The sequence below is a fragment of the Anomaloglossus baeobatrachus genome, chromosome 2 (assembly GCF_048569485.1).
Source record: "Anomaloglossus baeobatrachus isolate aAnoBae1 chromosome 2, aAnoBae1.hap1, whole genome shotgun sequence".
NCBI classification, from domain to species: domain Eukaryota; kingdom Metazoa; phylum Chordata; class Amphibia; order Anura; family Aromobatidae; genus Anomaloglossus; species Anomaloglossus baeobatrachus.
Window position 1 is genome coordinate 44166415 of NC_134354.1, and position 20650 is coordinate 44187064.

The 20650-nt window shown below is 51.7% G+C and overlaps 1 protein-coding gene across 5 annotated transcripts in view; it reads right to left on the reverse strand.

The window, feature by feature from the left end:
* Positions 1–20650, reverse strand: part of GRIK1 (glutamate ionotropic receptor kainate type subunit 1) — a 473929-nt gene that overhangs the window by 14638 nt on the left and 438641 nt on the right. The window lies entirely within an intron of this gene.

The window sequence follows — 20650 nt, forward strand, 5'->3', positions numbered from 1 at the left end:
AACGTGAAAAATCGTTGCTCGTTGACACGTTGTCAATTTCCTTAATATCGTTGCTGCTGCAGGTACGATGTTGTTCATCGTTCCTGCGGCAGCACACATCGCTATGTGTGACACCGCAGGAACGAGGAACATCTCCTACCTGCGTCCACCGGCAATGAGGAAGGAAGGAGGTGGGCTGCATGTTCTGGCTGCTCATCTCCGCCCCTCCTCTGGTATTGGACAGCTGACGTGTGACATCGCTGTGACGCCGCACGAACCGCCCCCTTGGAAAGGAGGCGGATTGCTGTCCAGAGCGACGTCGCAGGGCATGTAAGTCTGTGTGACGGGGACTAACAAGGTTGTGTGCCACGGGCAGCGATTTGCCCGTGTCGCACAACCGACGGGGGCGGGTACGATCGCTAGCGATATCGGTACCGATATCGCAGCGTGTAAATTACCCTTTAGTTTATTTTACTTCTACACTGCACCATCCCCTGGATTCCTAAGGAGGTACGTGGAATCCTAGATGGCCGCTTAGGGAGCAAAGGTCCAACTGGTCATCTGCGTCATCCAGTGAGGGTTCTTTCAGTCTGCACAGGTACCTTTAGTGACTGTGCAACTGGGACCTCTAGTCTGTACAGGAACCAGGCAGGTCAGGTGCAGTAGGTTTAAGTTAGACCTTATTTTACATTATTTTCCACTGCAGGGAAGTTGACAAATTGTAGACAGATTGTTCCTACAGATTAAGGGGTACTTTGCACACTATGACATCGCAAGCCGATGCTGCGATGCCGAGTGCGATAGTCCCTGCCTCCGTCGCAGCTGCGATATCATGGTGATAGCTGCCGTAGCGAATATTATCGCTACGGCAGCTTCACATGCACTCACCTGTCCTGCGACGTCGCTCTGGCCGGCGAACCGCCTCTTTATTAAGGGGGCGGGTCATGCGGCGTCACTGCGACGTCACACGGCATGCGGCCAATAGGAGCACAGGGGCGGAGATGAGCAGGATGTAAACATCCCGTCCACCTCTGTCCTTCCGCATAGCCGACGGGAGCCGCGGTGACGCAGGTAGGAGATGTTCCTCGCTCCTGCGACTTCACACACAGCGATGTGTGCTGCCGCAGGAACGAGGAACAACATCGGACCGTCGTGTCCGCGTAATTATGGAATTCGCCGACGCTACAACGATGATACGATTACGACGCTTTTGCGCTCGTTAATCGTATCATCTAGGATTTACACACTACGATGTCGAGAGCGACGCAGAAAGTGCGTCACTTTCGACATGACCCCACCGACATGGCACCTGCGATGTCGTAGTGTGTAAAGCAGCCTTAAGGCTGAGGGTCCCAGCCGAGGGGACACTTATGATCAGCTTATTGTCAAGGGGCTCTTCCAAATAAATGTAGACAATACCAGAGATCTCAAAGAGCAAAACTCCAAAATAAGCAATTACAAGTCTAAAGAAAAAAAAAAAAGAAAAAAACATTCTCCCTCTTTCTCCTGAAGACATGGAGTAATTTCAGCCTCTCGCCCGTCACGTCTTTTTATGGCTGAACAGAAAGTTATTTTATGTCCCTGATTGAGACCTTGGCTGATGCTGGCAGCAAGTTCTTTAATGGACATTTTGTAGGTGAGGAGGTCATGCTTTCCCGGGCAATGGATGTCAGTTCATTAATCAGCATCTGTGCCGTATGCACTGAAGAAATGTCCAGAAACCTTCAGGTGGAAATGACTGCGGGGGGTGGGGGGGGGGGGATATGCGCTCCAGCTCCAGTCTGAGACTGATCATGTTGTCCATAACCTATTTAAAGCGTAGCCATCATTGTCATTTTTTTTTTATTCCATAATTCAATAGTATAAATGAAAATAAGAAACTTTTTAATATATCTTACCAGAAAAATCTGCTTCTATCTCCTCCTGGGCTGATCATTCATTCTCAATTCACAGCTAAAGTCTGCATTCAGTGAAGACAAATTTTTACATTACTGAGATAGGAGATGGCGGTTGGTGCTCTCACGCTGTACAAAGGACTAGTAAGATGTAGTACAGCGAATTCCCCACTAGGTGGCAGCAGAGTAGTGAAGGAGAGACAAAGTCACACTGTAACTGAAAGGCAGCTGAAGTACAGCAGAGTAACTTCAGCAGGCAGTTATCAGGCGAACCACCAGGGGGCAATAGAGTAGTCAAGCAGTCAGGGTCTAGCCAAAAAAAAAACTCAAAAGAAAAGTCAAGTCCCGTCAAAGGGAGGATCAAAATCAAGTTAGAAAACAGAACCGAAGTCGGAAGCCGAGAGATCAGATATGCAGAGGGAAACATAAACAACAGACAGGAGCGGGAAGTCAGAAACCGGGACAGGCAGACGAACGGGGGAGGGTATAAGTCAGGACACAGCAGCAAGGGAGGCAGGAGAGATCGGGAACACTCACCAGAGCCAGTATACAAGCTGCAAGGCAGAAATATCACTGGCACTGACCCATAGGTAGAGACTAAAGATATAGTGTCCTGAGATAGAGAATGAGGCAAGGGAATTTAACCCCTGACATGACCAGGCCAGAGCCGGGTGCAACCACAGCAGGGAAAAGCCGGCCTGGATCATGACATGTGCTTTCGTACATATGATGTACCGGACGGCTACCTGACTTTCATGCATACTCAGGAACTGAGCCCGCATCTTTACTGTAACTTCCACTAATAACTGTGGGTGGAGCGGTGCTTTTCCCAGGCTTTTGATCTGTTAAATGCTGCTGTCAATTGGACCAGGGGGTGCACTGTTTTAACCCCGATGTGTTGTTGTGACAGCAGGGGGTCAGCTGAAGACCCCTGTGGCGTTCATGACAATACTCCTAAAATAAATAGCCCATGGCTAAAAATGGGAAAAAATACACTAAATCTCTATGTTAAGCTAGCAGGTGTGGAGCCACTGCGCCACAGACCGGGGTTACCCTGAAGGGGCATGACTAAATGTCTACCAAGTTTTCACTAGAGCCTCTGATAATGAGGAAGGGCTGGGGTGCAGGTAGACACCAAGTGCCACTCAAAGGCAGTCACCGAAACTGCAGTAGCCAACCCAAGAGTCAGGGACGCGGGTACGGAAGGGCAGGCAGGATGTAGCGGGTACAGTAACCAAGCAAGACGGAGACAATATAGAGACTGGGAGACGGAGTCACCACTGGAAACTGGAAGGACGGGATCGGATTCATGGACTAGAGTCAGTAGCCGGACCAGAGAGTAGACTGGTGTACATGCGGGAACTTGCACACTAGAAACCTAATTGCTCAGGCACATGCCTACAGGGGACGGTGCCTTAAATTCCCAGTGACTCCCATCCATAGGCTGGGAACACTTGAGGGCGCGTTGACCCTTTAACCGGTGGGAAGGGTGCACACTCGTGTCGTAAGAACGCTGTCAAGAGACCTGCGCAATTGGAGACCGGGGAAGGAGCAGGCAATACAAACAAGCATTGCTGCCTTCCTGTCACTTCCTGTAAATTATATTAACATAGATAGTATTGCTTTACTGTCACTAACTGAATGCTATGTATGCACAGATAGTACAACCTTTCTGTATCTTCCTGTAAATGAAATGGGCATAAACTAGACTGCATCTTTGCCTCTAACTGTAAATTATGTAGTATCAGATAGTACTGCTTACCTGCCTCTCTCTGTAAGCTATATAGAGAAAGTTGATACTGCACCCCCCTCCTTCCTTGTAAGTGATTTAGGCCCAGCTAGTACTGCCTTCTTGTTTCTACCTATAGGTGATGTAGGTGCAGATAATACAACACCCTTGTTAAGTCAATTAGGCAATGAGCGTATTGCCTTTCTGTTTCTCTATGTGACTTACAGTATGTAGACAAAGATAGTGCTGCATCCCTGTCTCCTTAAAAGTGATATAGGCACAGACAGTACAGACTTTCTTTAAGTAAGAACCTGCAGTAGTTTGGAAACGTGTTAGTCTTCGGTTTTATTATTCAAAGTTGTATAAATTGCATGTTTTATTCAGGAGTGAAGCTAGAAAAGTCCCTTCCTCCTTGATTGTTTATCTGAACCTCTTTTAAACTATTCAAGCAGCTCCAATACTTGTAGGGTCAAGGAATTAATTTACCCTGTTATCAGTGAACTAATTCATTCTATCGTAATACTATCTCAATGCAGACTACCGGGCCGTTGCAGTTTCTACCTGAAAGTACAGATAGTGCTGCCTCCCTGTCTCTCTTTGTAAACGAATTAAGCATTGACTATACTGCTTCTCCATGTAAATTATCCAGTATCAGACAGTATTACATGCCTCTGTCTCACTATAAACTCTTCAAGCACAGATAGTACCTCATCTCTGTCTTTCTTAGTAAATAATATAGGCATAGATATTACTGCCTCCCTTTTTCTCTCCATAAATAAAGCAAAGCATTGAATATATTGCCTTACCCTGTAAATTATCCCGTCTCAGACAGTATTGCATCTGTGTGTCTTACAATAAATTATCCAAGCACAGATATTACTGCATTTTTGTCTTTCTTTGTAAATAATATAAGCAAAGATAGTACTGCCTCCCAGTTTCCTCTGTAAATTAAGCATTGACCGTACTGCTTCACCCTGTATATTATTCAGTCTTCAACACTAAAGCATGCCTGACTCTCAGTATACACCATGTAGCCACAGATAGTATTGTTGCAAATGATATAGACACAGTTATTACTGTCTTTCTGTCTCTTCATGAAAATTAATTAACAAATGACTATACTGCCTCACCTTGTAAATTATCCAGTCTTGGACAGTATAGCACGCCTGCCTTTCTCTACAAACTATGCAGGTACAGATAGTAATGCATCTCAGTCTTTCCTTGTAAATGATATAGGCACAGATATTACTGCCTCCCATCTCTTGCTGTAAATTAATCATTGACTATATTATCTCACCCTGTAAATTATCCAGTCTCAGACAGAAGTGCCTGCTTGTCTCTTACTATAAACTATGCAGGCACAGATAGTGCTGCATTGCTGACTTTTCTTGTAAATGATACAAGCACAGATATTACTGCACAGATATTTCTGCCTCTGTGTCTCCTGCTGTAAATTAATCATTGACTATATTGCCCCCCAATAAATTATCCTGTCTCAGACAGTACTGCCTGCTTGTCTCTCACTATAAACTATGCAGGCACAGATAGTGCTGCATCGCTGGCTTTTCTTGTAAATAATATAGGCACAGATATTACAGCCTCCGTGTCTCTCGCTGTAAATTAATCATTGACTATATTTCCTCACCCTGTAAATTATCCAGTCTCAGATAGAACTGCCTGCTTGTTTCTCACTATAAACTATGCAGGCACAGATAGTAATGCATCTCAGTCTTTCTTTGTAAATGATATAGGCACAGATATTACTGCCTCCCTGTCTTTTGCTGTAAATTAATCATTGACTATATTACCTCACCCTGTAATTTATCCAGTCTCAGACAGTACTGCTTGCTTATCTCTTACTATAAATTATGCAGGCAGAAATGGTAATGCATCTCAGTCTTTCTTTGTAAATGATATAGGCACAGATATTACTGCCTCCCTGTCTCTTGCTGTAAATTAATTAATTGTTGACTATATTGCCTCACCTTGTAAATTATCCAGTCTCAGACAGAACTGCCTGCTTGTCTTTCACAATAAACTATGCAGGCACAGATAGTGCTGCATCGCTGTCTTTTCTTGCAAATGATGTAACATGTGTAGCTCTGCCTCCTTATGTGATAGGTTAGGCTTCAATCTCTCATTCACTTATAGTATGGAAAAGCCTTAAAGATGACGTGGCTCTTGTACCCAGAAATCCAAAGAAGAATATCTCAGAAACTAATTAGATATTGCCAGATTCTGATATTAGTACGGCACCATGCATATTGTAGTCTCCGTGTTCTGCAGCCATAACTGACCTGTCTAACAAAAGTCTAAATGTTGGACAAGATTACTGGAGAAAGAAAACCTGTAGACGCCGGCGCTGTGATTTGGTCTGGTTCACTGAAGGCAGAGGCCGTGTTATCTGTAGCGGGACTTACGGGCAGAGAACATGTCATCCTCTAATTCCACAGTAAATGTAGCGGAGGTCATGCAGCAAGGCACGAGGTCGCCGCGGAAAGCAACAACATGTATTAAAGAAACAAACAGTGAAAAATAAAAAGAGAAAGGTTATTGGGAACGCGGAGGACACGGGTGTAAGGATCAACACGGGAGATGGAATCCGCGATGTTCTCCATCACGTAACATGTTTGAAATGTCATCAGGGCCGTATTTGCCACTAGGCACCCGTGGTCCCGTGCCTAGGGCGGCACGTTGCGGGGGGCGGCACTTTCTGGCAGCAAAAAAAAAAAAAAAAAAATAAATATATATAATTTTTTTTTTTTTTACATCCCCGCCCCCCGTCCCTCACTCCGTTACACTCGGCTGTGTTCGGGGGGGGGGGGGGGGTTGGGGGCGCTTTGGGAGGGAGGAGAGGCGCAGTTCTGTCTATTTAAATACACGGCGGGCGCCAGGCAAAGTGAGCTGATTAACCCCGGAAGTTCCATCGCCTGCACTTCCGGGGTCAGAGGCGCGCGGGGCGCGACAATCAGCTCACTGCCCCGTGCTGCAGCGTCCAATGCTGCAGACAACACACGCCGCGGAGGAGGACGCGTCTGAAGCTGGAGCAAGCCGGCAGAAGAGGATAATCACCAGAGCAGGGCAGCCGGCAGCTGAGCAGATAAGGCAGAGCCTAGAATGTATGGGCACCTGACAGGTTAGTTGATGATGGTTGCGATGCCTCTTTTTGTGCACTATAATCATGAAAGGGGAGGCTGGTGGGAGAGAGGCTGAGGCTGGGGGAGGCTGGGAAGAGAGGGAGGCTGGGAAGAGAGAGAGGCTGGGGGGAGGCTGGGAAGAGAGAGAGAGAGGCTGAGGCTGGGGGGATGCTGGGAAGAGAGAGGCTGGGGGGAGGCTGGGAAGAGAGAGGCTGGGGGGAGGCTGGGAAGAGAGAGGCTGGGGGGAGGCTGGGAAGAGAGAGGCTGGGGGGAGGCTGGGAAGAGAGAGGCTGGGAAGAGAGAGGCTGGGGGGAGGCTGGGAAGAGGGAGGCTGAGGCTGGGGGGAGGCTGGGAAGAGGGAGGCTGAGGCTGGGGGGAGGCTGGGAAGAGGGAGGCTGAGGCTGGGGGGAGGCTGGGAAGAGAGGCTGAAGCTGGGGGGGAGGTTGGGGGGGAGAGAGAGGCTGAGGTTGGGGGGGAGGGTGGGGAGAGAGAGAGAGGCTGGGGGGAGAGAGAGGCTGAGAGGAGAGAGGCTGATGCTGGGGGGAGAGGGAGGCTGGGGGGAGAGAGAGGCTGAGGCTGGGAAGAGAGAGGCTGATTCTGGTGGAGGCTGATTCTGGTGGAGGCTGATTCTGGTGGAGGCTGATTCTGGTGGAGGCTGATTCTGGTGGAGGCTGATGCTTGGGGAGGCTGGGAGGAGGGAGGCTGATGCTGGGGGAGGCTGGGAGGAGGGAGGCTGATGCTGGGGGAGGCTAGGAGGAGGGAGGCTGATGCTGGGGGAGGCTAGGAGGAGGGAGGCTGATGCTGGGGGAGGCTAGAAGGAGGGAGGCTGATGCTGGGGCAGGCTAGGAGGAGGGAGGCTGATGCTGAGGGAGGCTGAGGGAGGAGTGAGGCTGATGCTGATGGAGGCTGATGCTGGGGGAGGCTGGGAGGAGGGAGGCTGATGCTGGGGGAGGCTAGGAGGAGGGAGGCTGATGCTGGGGGAGGCTAGGAGGAGGGAGGCTGATGCTGGGGGAGGCTAGGAGGAGGGAGGCTGATGCTGGGGGAGGCTAGGAGGAGGGAGGCTGATGCTGGGGGAGGCTAGGAGGAGGGAGGCTGATGCTGGGGCAGGCTGGGAGGAGGGAGGCTGATGCTGGGGGAGGGTGGGAGAAGGGAGGCTGATGCTGGGGGAGGTTGGGAGGAGGGAGGCTGATGCTGAGGGTTGTTGGGAGGAGGGAGGCTGAGGCTGGGGGAGGCAGAGGCTGAGACTGGAGGGAGGCAGAGGCTGAGACTGGGGGGAGGCTGGGGGAGGCAGAGGCTGAGACTGGAGGGAGGCAGAGGCTGAGACTGGGGGAAGGCTGGAGGGAGGCAGAGGCTGAGACTGGGGGGAGGCAGAGGCTGAGACTGGGGGGAGGCTGGAGGGAGGCAGAGGCTGAGACTGGGAGGAGGCAGAGGCTGAGACTGGGGGGAGGCTGGAGGGAGGCAGAGGCTGAGACAGGAGGGAGGCAGAGGCTGAGACTGGGGGGAGGCAGAGGCTGAGACTGGAGGGAGGCTGGAGGGAGGCTGAGACTGGGGGGAGGCTGGAGGGAGGCTGAGACTTGGGGGAGGCTGGAGAGAGGCAGAGGCTGAGACTGAGGGAGGCTGGGAGGAGGCAGAGACTGGAGGGAGGCTGAGGCTGAGATTGGGGGGAGGCTGGAGGGAGGCTGAGACTGGGGGGAGGCTGGAGGGAGGCTGAGACTGGGGGGAGGCTGGAGGGAGGCTGAGACTGGGGGGAGGCTGGAGGGAGGCAGAGGCTGAGGCTGGAGGGAGGCGGAGGCTGGGACTGGAGGGAGGCTGAGACTGGGGTGAGGCTGGAGGGAGGCTGAGACTGGGGTGAGGCTGGAGGGAGGCTGAGACTGGGGTGAGGCTGGAGGGAGGCTGAGACTGGGGTGAGGCTGGAGGGAGGCTGAGACTGGGGTGAGGCTGGAGGGAGGCTGAGACTGGGGTGAGGCTGGAGGGAGGCTGAGACTGGGGTGAGGCTGGAGGGAGGCTGAGACGGGGGAGGCTGAGACTGGGGGGAGGCTGGAGGGAGGCTGAGACTTGGGGGAGGCTGGAGGGAGGCAGAGGCTGAGACTGAGGGAGGCTGGGAGGAGGCAGAGGCTGGGACTGGGGGGAGGCTGGAGGGAGGCTGAGACTGGAGGGAGGCTGAGACAGGGAGGCTGGAGGGAGGCTGAGACTGAGGGGAGGCTGGAGGGAGGCTGAGACTTGAGGGAGGCAGAGGCTGAGACTGAGGGAGGCTGGGAGGAGGCAGAGGCTGGGACTGGAGGGAGGCTGAGACTGGGGGGAGGCTGAAGGGAGGCTGGGACTGGGGGGAGGCTGGAGGGAGGTTGAGACTGGGGGGAGACTGGAGGGAGGCTGAGACTGGGGGGAGGCTGAGACTGGGGGGAGGCTGGAGGGAGGCTGAGACTGGGGTGAGGCTGGAGGGAGGCTGAGACTGGGGGGAGGCTGGAGGGAGGCAGAGACTGAGACTGGGGGGAGGCAGAGGCTGAGACTGGGGGGAGGCTGGAGGGAGGCAGAGGCTGAGACTGGGGGGAGGCTGGAGGGAAACTGAGGCTGAGACTGGGGGGAGGCTGGAGGGAGGCTGAGACTGGAAGGAGGCTGAGGCGGAGACTGGGGGAGGCTGGAGGGAGGCTGAGGTGGAGACTGGGGGGAGACTGGAGGGAGGCTGAGGCGGAGACTGGGGGGAGGCTGAGGCGGAGACTGGGGCAGGCTGAGGCTGGGGGGAGGCTGAGGCGGAGACTGGGGCAGGCTGAGGCTGGGGGGAGGCAAAGGCTGAGACTGGGGGAGAGAGGCTGATGCTGAGGGAAGATAGAGGCTGATGCTGGGGGAGAGAGGCTGATGCTGGGGGGGAGTGGGAGAGAGGGGCTAATGCTAGAGACAGAGGACAAGGGATGAGGGATAGTGCAATGACAAAATCGATTGGGTGGGGGAAGTGTAAGGACTCAGAATAAGAGGGGGGCAGCATTGGGAGCTCATTATGGAGAAGGGGCGGCATGTGTGGGATTAGTTTGGAGTGGAGCAATGTAGGGGAGTCAATATCAAGAGTGGGGTAGTGTGGGGGGGGGTCTCAGCATAAGCGTTAGTGTGGCGGTCTTAGCATGAGTGGGGCAACATGAAGGTCTCATTATGGAAAAGAGGAAGGCAGCATTAGGAGCTCATGGAGAGGGGCAGCATGCATGGGACATTGTGAGAAGGGGGCAGCATGCATAGGAGGAGGCAGCATGCATGGGACACTGTGAGGATGGAGCAGCATGCATGGGACACTGAGGAGGGGGCAGCATGCATGGGACACTGTGAGGAGGGGGCAGCATGCATGGGACATTGTGAGGAGGGAGCAGCATGCATGGGACACTGTGAGGAGGGGACAGCATGCATGGGACACTGTGAGGAGGGGACAGCATGCATGGGACACTGTGAGGCGGGGACAGCATGCATGGGACACTGTGAGGAGGGGACAGCATGCATGGGACATTGTGAGGAGGGGACAGCATGCATGGGACACTGTGAGGAGGGAGCAGCATGCATGGGACACTGTGAGGAGGGAGCAGCATGCATGGGACACTGTGAGGAGGGAGCAGCATGCATGGGACATTGTGAGGAGGGGGCAGCATGCATGGGACATTGTGAGGAGGGGGCAGCATGCATGGGACACTGTGAGGAGGGAGCAGCATGCATGGGACATTGTGAGGAGGGAGCAGCATGCATGGGACATTGTGAGGAGGGGGCAGCATGCATGGGACATTGTGAGGAGGGAGCAGCATGCATGGGACACTGAGGAGGGGGCAGCATGCATGGGACATTGTGAGGAAGGGGCAGCATGCATGGGACATTGTGAGGAGGGGGCAGCATGCATGGGACACTGTGAGGAGGGGACAGCATGCATGGGACACTGTGAGGAGGGGACAGCATGCATGGGACACTGTGAGGAGGGAGCAGCATGCATGGGACATTGTGAGGAGGGGGCAGCATGCATGGGACATTGTGAGGAGGGGGCAGCATGCATGGGACATTGTGAGGAGGGGGCAGCATGCATGGGACATTGTGAGGAGGGGGCAGCATGCATTGGACATTGTAAGGAGGGGGCAGCATGCATGGGACATTGTGAGGAGGGGGCAGCATGCATTGGACATTGTGAGGAGGGGGCAGCATGCATGGGACATTGTGAGGAGGGAGCAGCATGCATTGGACATTGTGAGGAGGGGGCAGCATGCATGGGACATTGTGAGGAGGGAGCAGCATGCATGGGACATTGTGAGGAGGGGGCAGCATGCATAGGACACTGTGAGGAGGGAGCAGCATGCATGGGACACTGTGAGGAGGGAGCAGCATGCATGGGACACTGTGAGGAGGGAGCAGCATGCATGGGACACTGTGAGGAGGGAGCAGCATGCATGGGACATTGTGAGGAGGGGGCAGCATGCATGGGACATTGTGAGGAGGGGGCAGCATGCATGGGACATTGTGAGGAGGGGGCAGCATGCATGGGACATTGTGAGGAGGGGGCAGCATGCATTGGACATTGTAAGGAGGGGGCAGCATGCATGGGACATTGTGAGGAGGGGGCAGCATGCATTGGACATTGTGAGGAGGGGGCAGCATGCATGGGACATTGTGAGGAGGGAGCAGCATGCATGGGACATTGTGAGGAGGGGGCAGCATGCATAGGACACTGTGAGGAGGGAGCAGCATGCATGGGACATTGTGAGGAGGGAGCAGCATGCATGGGACATTGTGAGGAGGGAGCAGCATGCATGGGACATTGTGAGGAGGGGGCAGCATGCATGGGACATTGTGAGGAGGGGGCAGCATGCATGGGACATTGTGAGGAGGGGGCAGCATGCATGGGACATTGTGAGGAGGGGGCAGCATGCATGGGACATTGTGAGGAGGGGGCAGCATGCATGGGACATTGTGAGGAGGGGGCAGCATGCATGGGACATTGTGAGGAGGGGGCAGCATGCATGGGACATTGTGAGGAGGGGGCAGCATGCATGGGACATTGTGAGGAGGGGGCAGCATGCATGGGACATTGTGAGGAGGGGGCAGCATGCATGGGACATTGTCCTCACATCATGCTGCTCCCTCCTCACAATGTGCAGATCATATTTCATAATTGAGGAAGGTGTGGTGGGTATAATTTATAAGGGAGGGCAGTGTGGTGTTTATTAGGGGCAGTCACAGTATATAAGTGGGGACGGTGTGGTGGGAATATTTTTTTTATACTCATGCTATGTTTTGATGTGCCCGTGGTGATCCCCATTGGGGGGGGGGGTAGTACCCTTCGTTTCTTGATACTTTTTAAAGTGTGCTACAGAGTAGATCTGCCTTGAACAGATGTCGTGTGCGAAAACTCAGTTTTATGTTGTCACTAAGGGGCGCGACCACTCAAAGTGCCTAGGGCAGCACGAAGGCAAAATACAGCCCTGAATGTCATATTTAATGCACGGGGAGTACAGAGTACGCAGCAGGTCTGAAGGATTGGAAAAGCATGTCCTCCAGCAAGCCTACATCACAGACGGCTGCGGTCACAGGGCGCTACATTAAAGCACAGTGCGAAAGACTAACCGGCTTATTATACCGTTAGGGAAACATTCAGCCATCATATGCACCGAGAGTTTTCAGATATTTCACCTTGTTGCATTACATAGACACCTTAGAAGATGCTGTTAACAATAGGAGGTCATCCATAATGAAATCACTATGAAGAGTGCCGATCATAGTCATGTATCATCCATCGAAGCTCATGGGCCCTCAAAGCAAAATCTCTAACAAGGCGCCCATCTCTAATTGTTCTTTAATAGTGTGACGCCCTGGACTAGCCAGGTTGTCACAGGTAGTCCCATGCACACACTCCCCCTCCCCTTAGTAGGGTGACAGCAGCCAAACTACAAAAACCCTTGTCACCTCCCTCCGGGTTTGATGTTCACACCAGGCGGGCGGAGCCAGGCAGTTGGCTCCGCCCACCGAGGAGTTCACAGGCCCGGAGGCGGGAAAAACAGTAGTCTAGAAGATGAGTTTTGACAGTGGAGTGGAGTGGAGTGAAGTTCAAGGGCAGACCTGTGACTAGGTCTGCCATAGTCTACACCAGGTGTCTGGGTTGGAGCCCAGTCACCTCTGGCAAGGAGGCAGATGGTGGTGGCCGCCTGCAGGAGCTGGGATTACAGCCGGTGGAACCGTAGGGACCGGGGATGGGCGGTGGCCCGCCGGGACCGAACCGGGGAACCGACTGGAAACCGGAGCACCAGGAGGGGTACTCAGACCCAGTACGAGGCCCAGAAACAACCGGGCTGAGTCAAATCAACTGATTGTGGACTGGACTTTAGGACCTTTCCCACCTAAGACCCGACTGAACACAACAGCCCAACCATTAGGGTAAAGCCACCGTCCAGGCATAGAGACCCGATGGGCCAGCGTCTGCGGGCAAACAGGGCTCTCCCGGCACATACCAAGCTGGGGAGCGGACTACCGTTGCTTAGGCATAGGAGTTGACGTTTCTACATAAGTGAGGGGCAGGAGAAAGGCGTAAACCACCAACCTAATAAGGGGAAAACCGCAGCCGGCTGCGGGCCCCGTTCACCATCTTGCTTGGTTTACCAGAGACTCGAGCGTGTTTGTAATAGTGAGTACAACAGTGCCTTCGGGCCGCGCACCGCACCGCACCGACACGCCAGCTTGCATCCGTTCCCCCGCCTCAGCATCTACCTCGGGCCCCCGGGACCATCATCCTCCTACCCACGGAGGGGTCAACACCAAGCTGCACAACACCGTCCCCGGGAACCTAGTCAATGGCAGCGGTGGTGTCCATCCATTCACCACAACTCGTGGGTGGCGTCACAAACTCAAATCCCCCTACAAACAACCGCGGCTCCGGCCGTGGATCTCCCCGCCGAAGTCCCTACGTGCAGCGCCAGCAACTCCCTTTCAGAGCGACGTGACCCCCGAGTCCGTGAGGAGCTCGAGCCACCCACCGACGAGCACGGCTCTGAGTGGCTCGGCAGCCGGCCGAGCCCCGGGGCGGTACAATAGTATTGGTCAAAGAAACCTTTTGGGCTCCCAATGCTCCAGGGCCTTGCAGATGTGACTAAAACTCCTGTGCCTATTGTAGTTACGCCCCTAGTCCCACCGTATTCACATAACATGAGGTCCTATGGACCCTAAACCATCATGTCAGGGGTTAAACATGCAGCAAAGCAGGTATATACAAGACAGCTCATATATACAAGACAGCTCGGCACTCACTTTGCGACTTATCAGGACATACTGTGGCCCGTCTAAGGCCCTGAGCGTACACTGCGTTTTTGCTTTGGGTTTTGCTGCAGAATTGGTGTGGTTTGTGTTTGTGACGCCCCTGGACTAGTCAGGTCGTCACAGGGTACTGCACGCTCTTTATATCTTAGTGCAGGACTCCACCCCTCTTGGTTCTGGGTTCCCAACTTGCATCACTGCCTCCATCAGCATCTAAAGATCCTAATCACACCTCCCACCACACCCTGTCAGGCACACCAGTGGGCTGCTAAGCAGGAATAGGGCCGCCCACCTAGGGGTCAGGCAGGGAGGTGGGAAGTGACAAGTCAGTACAGTGGTAGCCCTCGAGCAGTGAGGAGCTCGGGGAAGCTGGGAGTTGGAGCTCCCAGGGAAGAAGTAGATTAGGTTGCAGGCGGTGGTCTGGACCCGGAGGAGTCGGAGACCCGGTCGCGGGAGATTAGGACTGGGTGCCTGGCTGGGTCTAGGCGGACGGTCAGCAGTTGCAGTCCAATAGCTGGGCTGGGGCCGAAAGCACGTCGGGGTACTGGACCCTAGGTCAGGGAGAGGCTTCAAGCAACCCGGCAATTAACCTGCGGAGGATAGGACCTTTATGGACTGTCCCCACAAAGCCCAGAGATCGGGGGCACTAGCGCAACGAGGGGGATAGGCCTTTCCAAGCAAAGCAGCCCACCAAGATCCCAAGCGTGAGCCCCTGAGAGCAAGCTCCTCTGCTACCCATAGCAGGGAGCGGGGCCTGGTCAGCTCCAAGCTTACGGACCACAACAAACACTAAAATTCTGTGCACGGAGGCAGGCTCCAGACCATCAGGCAGTGCTGCAGGGGACGGAACCCGGACGAGCTCCCTCAAGAGGGCAGCGGCATCCAGAGACTTGGTTTACCATGTAGAGAGCGGAGGGAAAAACCTGCAGATATGTCTGTAGAGAGCAGAGGGAAAAATCTGCAGATGTATCTGTATAGAGAGCGGAGGGAAACTTCTAGTTTCCACTGTATATAACCTTTATAAGTAGAGATGAGCCAATCAATTCAATGTGATTCAAATCCATGTTGAATTTTTAGGAATTCCCTGACGTTGCCAAAATCAGACAATATGCGATTTGCCTTGTTCATATTATCTAAAATAACTGCACCATTATAGAAGATTGCATCAACCAGACAATGAAGACGTGGCCTTGGACATGAATGGGCAGGTTTTCCTATAATGCATTGCAGTTATTACATCACATGGTATAGCACAGCCAATCAGGAGGGACGATCATAGCCGATATAAAAGCCGAGGCAGGGAACGCAGCAGCCATTTTTTGGTGCATTTAGATAATGAGAGAATGTCACCGCTTAGCCATAGAAAAAGGCATAAAATAATAAAGAAACAGTGCAGGAAGAAAGAATTATACAGATTTTTGGGAGAGCAAATCAAGTCTGTGAGGCAGGGCCTGAGAGGGACACATAGCAGGTAGCTGCTGCACCTTGCATGAGGAACATAGCTATAGTTCTGTTGCTGCAATTCAATCATTTTTTGAGGGGTTCATTTATGCAGAAGCAAGCCACCAATATTGCTGAATTTAAAGAAACAAACCCATTGACCCCGATTCACTTTTTATCGTTTATCCTTGACTTTTTCTTCAGTCACTTTTTAATTTTGCGTTATTCCTTGTTGTTTTTTGTTTTTTTTTGCTTCAAATTGATTCGCTGATAATTTAATTTCCTGAGAAAATCATGTAAATTTGAATCTCGAAAGATTTACTCATCACTAATTAGTGCCCTCCAAAAAAAAAAAAAGAGAAGAAAAAATGTCCGAATAGTCTAAGAAATTAAAGAAAATATTCAATTTTATAATTGGAAAAGGTGAAATTTTGCTCTGGGCATGAAAAGGTTAAGATCGCCGGATCAGCGCTGCCTCTGAAGTTTTGCTCGTCTCTTTCACATCTGGTGGCGATGATAAATGTGCTGGATATTTTTTACAAGGAGCCAGCACTTAGACGTGAGCGCTGCTCCGGCAGACCTTTCCACTGTATGCAGCAATTACATGTGACCTTTCTCGGATCAACACAACCTTTACATTTGTTTCTAAAAATTGATCCACATTAAGATTTTTTTTTTTTTTGTAAATTCTGAGCCGAGAAATGATATAAAGATGGAGGTGAACTCTGCCCTTTCATTGCGTGGCTGTTAGGGGATATAAAACAGAGAGGAGTGGAGTTAATGGTGGACATTCAACGCCGCAAATACAATATCTGAGCGTGAAATATTTCTGTAGACTTATGAAGTGACTGAAGCTTCTAGAGATGAAGGGTCCAAGCTGTGGTAGGCACCACCTCTCCTCTATTGCCTGAATTTTTGGCATCTTAAGAAGGTAGGACCAACCAAAAAACACAAGACAAGGGGGCCAACATGCACTGTCCTTTTTGACTGGTCGGACTGGGATGCCTTGGATTACCCAACATGCTCCTAAGGGCTCACCATTAGTAGAGAAGATGTTGGTTCCCAGGTCATTCTTAAGAACAGGGCATAATGCCCTCTTTTATGTTAGCACCATGTGTGAAACTACACGTCATTAGTAAATTTCCTACTTAGTTGTACACCAAAGTCTTCTGGACCGCCACTGCCAGTGCATGCGCGCTTTGTTTGTTGGATCTACTATTTAGCGCACACTAAACATAGTGTGAATTGATCCGCAGGACCTGTTACCAACCGGTTGCCTCTGGATGGGAGCCCACAAACTTCCTCTTACCTGACGGCTCTCCAGCTCCTCTTTTTGATTAGCCGCTGTCATGCTCGACACTATGTGGCGTAATGTTATGCTAGTCACTGCATGGCGCTAGATAGTACTTGCATGCAGTGTGAACAGAGGTGTAGTCAAACAAGCCGGGATAAGGAACGAGGAGGACACGACAGGATACAGGGAGAGGCAGAGACAAGATCAAGATACAGGCCGAGGGTCAGGATACCAGGAGAGTACGTATAGGATACAGGGAGCAGGAGGAGACGTGGTCAGGAGAAGGCCTGAGGTCAGAAGCCACGAGGTAACGACAAAGTCAGGGGGGAGGGCAGAACAGAGTCAACTACAGTCCAAGGTTGAGAATAAAAGATCAGATAACTATACACAAACGGGAGCCAAGATCATTTACTGTGGAACCAGGAAATACGACTGGCGACTTTCTGGATGAGCATGCTCCCTAATGAAGCAATGCAATCACCCAGAATGAGGAGCATTTGAGCTCCTCTTTTTGTTGCTATTTTTGATATTTATCAGTGTAGGGACCCGCAAGCGTGAGGATCCGTGATGAGGATTGTGGGCTTCCGTACATTGGCCAATTTACAAACTAATACCTCACATATATTTTATATGTATTTTTTGCACTTTGACTATGCGGGGTGCAGCCGGGCCTCTTAATACGGCCGTGCATAGTGGAATTTCTGTCCCTTACGTGCTGCAGTGAGTAGTGTCCGGGTAACCCGCCTAATCTAATAGTAAGGGCGTGGTAATAGGTTGCTGGCTGGACACCATGCGCATACAAGTGTGAACAGTGCCCTATGCGCACCACTGGTGTGCAATTTACCTTGCACCTGTGAAGTGTCCATCATGTTGAGAGGCTTGTCTGCATCCTGTTTGTGCATTAGATGTGTTGGCCTGGGCTGACTGGACTGGTTGCCCTTTTTTGCTGTGAGTGCATCTGAGAAAACCCCTACCAGCTGCAGCGTAGGACCCAGTGCTAAGAAACAACCCCTCCACAGGGGCTTAAGACAAAAAGCAGAGCAACTAAACCTGCAAAACGCTCTGCATAACGGAACAGGCACGTACCGGCTCTGCAGGAGAGCATGGCAGAACATAACAGAGCACAAGATGCTCCGCACATAAGAACCGTGACAGCCGCCAAGTGTGACATCATCTTTGTGGTGTTACGTCGCGATAGAATCATAGAATGGTAGAGTTGGAAGGGACCTCAAGGCCATCGTGTCCAACCCCCTGCGAGTGCAGGGTTTCCTAAGTCATCCCAGCTATATGTTTATCTAGCTTCTGCTTGAAGATTTCCATTGATGGAGAGCTCACCACCTCCCGTGGTAGCCTGTTCCACTCCCTGACCGCCCTCACTACCTCCCGCGGTCGCCTGTTCCACTCCCTGACCGCCCTCACTACCTCCCGTGGTCGCCTGTTCCACTCCCTGACTGCCCTCACTGTCAGAAAGCTTTTCCTAATGTCTAATCTGAATCACCTTCCATTTAGTTTCATCCCATCACTTCTTGTACTTCCTTGTGCTAATGAAAATAGGGTAGTTCCCTCTGCACTGTGACTGCCTTTCAGATATTTCTAGACTGCTATTAAGTCTCCTCTCAGCCGATAGAATCAAAGATGTCGCTTGGCCTATCCCTCCAATGAAAACGGAGAGCCATCATGGCCTATTGGACCATGCAATTGAAAGGAGCCACAGAGAGTCCATGGGCTTTGTCTGCGATTCAAACCCACTACATCTCGTATCCCAAGCGACAAGCCTACCACAAGACCAATGATGAGAATTGTAAGATAAGCTGCCGAAATCGAAATAAGGGCCACGGAGACAATTCACATTGCTTTTGTCTGCCTGCTACAATTACCGATGTTGCCGCTAGATCGAAACTTGCGAAACGATTCGCACCCTTCTCTAGTGCAGATGATCAGACACTTAAGGCCGCTTTACACGACAGGCCGCTAGCGATCGCACCCGCCCCCGTCGTGCGCGCGTTACGGGCAAATTGCTGCCCGTGGCGAACAATATCGCTAGTACGCATCACACAAACATACCTTCCTAACGATACACAGCGGGCCACCAATAGAAGCGGAGGGGCGGAGAGCAGCCGCATTAACGTCACTGCCACCTCGTTGCCAGAGGACGCAGGAACGCTGTTGTTCATCGTTCCCGGGATGTCACACGTAGCGATGTGTGCTGCCTCAGGAACGACAAACAACCTGCGTCCTGAAAGAGCAACGATATTTGGGAAAGGAACGACGTGTCAACAATCAATGATTTTTGCCGTTTTTCGGATCATTAGCGGTCGCTCGTAGGTGTCACACGCAACGACGTCGCTAACGAGGCCGGATGTGTGTCACGTATTCCGTGACCCCAGCGATATCTCGTTAGCGATGTCGTTGCGTGTAAAGCGGCCTTTATACATAGTTGTGCACCGTACGTTGGGCTGCAATGTCTGCTCTCCAACTTACCTGAGAATTATCTTTCCTTACCACCATTATCAGCTATAAACTAAGGACACCATATTGCCTGTTACCCCTGAGGAAGACACAGTACGAGGGACAACCTGTGACTTCTTTCTCCCAATCCAGTCCTACTACTCGCTGCACAGGTTTTGGTCTTCATCTATTTTATCCTGCCCCATTTTTTTTCTATTTTTTCATTATCTGGAATCTGTCATATGATTATCCTATACTTATTGGTTTGGTACGGTATTTGTTTCTTAGAGGAGTCCATGGTATTTGACATTCTGTACTGGTTATTGTTATGGTGGATGTTGGAGGTTTGGGTTACACACCGGGCACTCAGCTTAGACCTTGCACAAATGACTGATAGAACTGAATGTCACGGAATCGTTCCCTGGAATCTAATGTACCGGTTTTTGCACCGTTCACGTCTTAAGAGCCAGAAAAGAAGTTGCATGTGACGTCTTCTAATGTGGATATGGATGGATGCACAACTTTGTCAAACACAATGGTTCAGATATAACAGATATATAGAAACTCAGCCCACTGGAGTGCGCTCAGAGGGGCTCCACTCAGTCCTGTGTAACGCTCGCTGCTAGTGATGGTGAGAGTGGTGAGCAGAAATAGACTCACTGGATCACAGGGGGATCCTGGGCTTACTGTTAATCAGAAAAAACACGATGCTTTGTTTCTGTGGGATCCCCAGGCTTATCCTTTAGTGTGAGGGGCTTGACTAAGCACGCAACGCAAGGCAGACGCCCGGTGCCACTTCCAGGACAGTGAACCCCAGGGCAGGGGCAGACACAGGTGAGGACACGCAGAGTTCAATGGCCTGAAGGACAGAGTTACTAATACAGCAGGTGCAGCCAAAATGGCTGAGGCAAACAGTACGGCCAGGATGGGCAGGCAGAGCCTCTAGTGAGAATAGGTACGACCGGGATGGCGGTAGCTGGCAGCACAACAGGGACAGGCCGGGACACAGAGACAAGGATATGTAATAGCACACTGATATGGGGTCGCACAGTGGATAAGGGAACCTGACAACTAGCTAGTAAGGAAACAGATCACTAACTAACCTTAAGAGACAAAAACCCAAAATGGCCATTATGAGATAAACACAAGTGGATCCATTAAGTAAAGGAACCAATTGTGTGGCAGCTACTCCAAAACAAGTCCAATAACAACAGGAGACTTTTCAGTGAATGTTTGCACTTTATACTCCATTTCTCCAGTTGTTATTTAACTAACTAGCCTTGTTGCTCAGGCACCTCCCCTAGTGGGAGTGTGCCTTAAGTAGCTAGCGATAGACTCAGAGACACTTCCAGAAAATGTCGCGCTGGTGCTGTAAGGCTATGTGCGCACGTTGCGTAAATTCATGCAGTTACGCTGCGCTTTGTAGCGCAGCGTAGCTGCATGCGTCCTGCGTCCCCTACACAGTCTA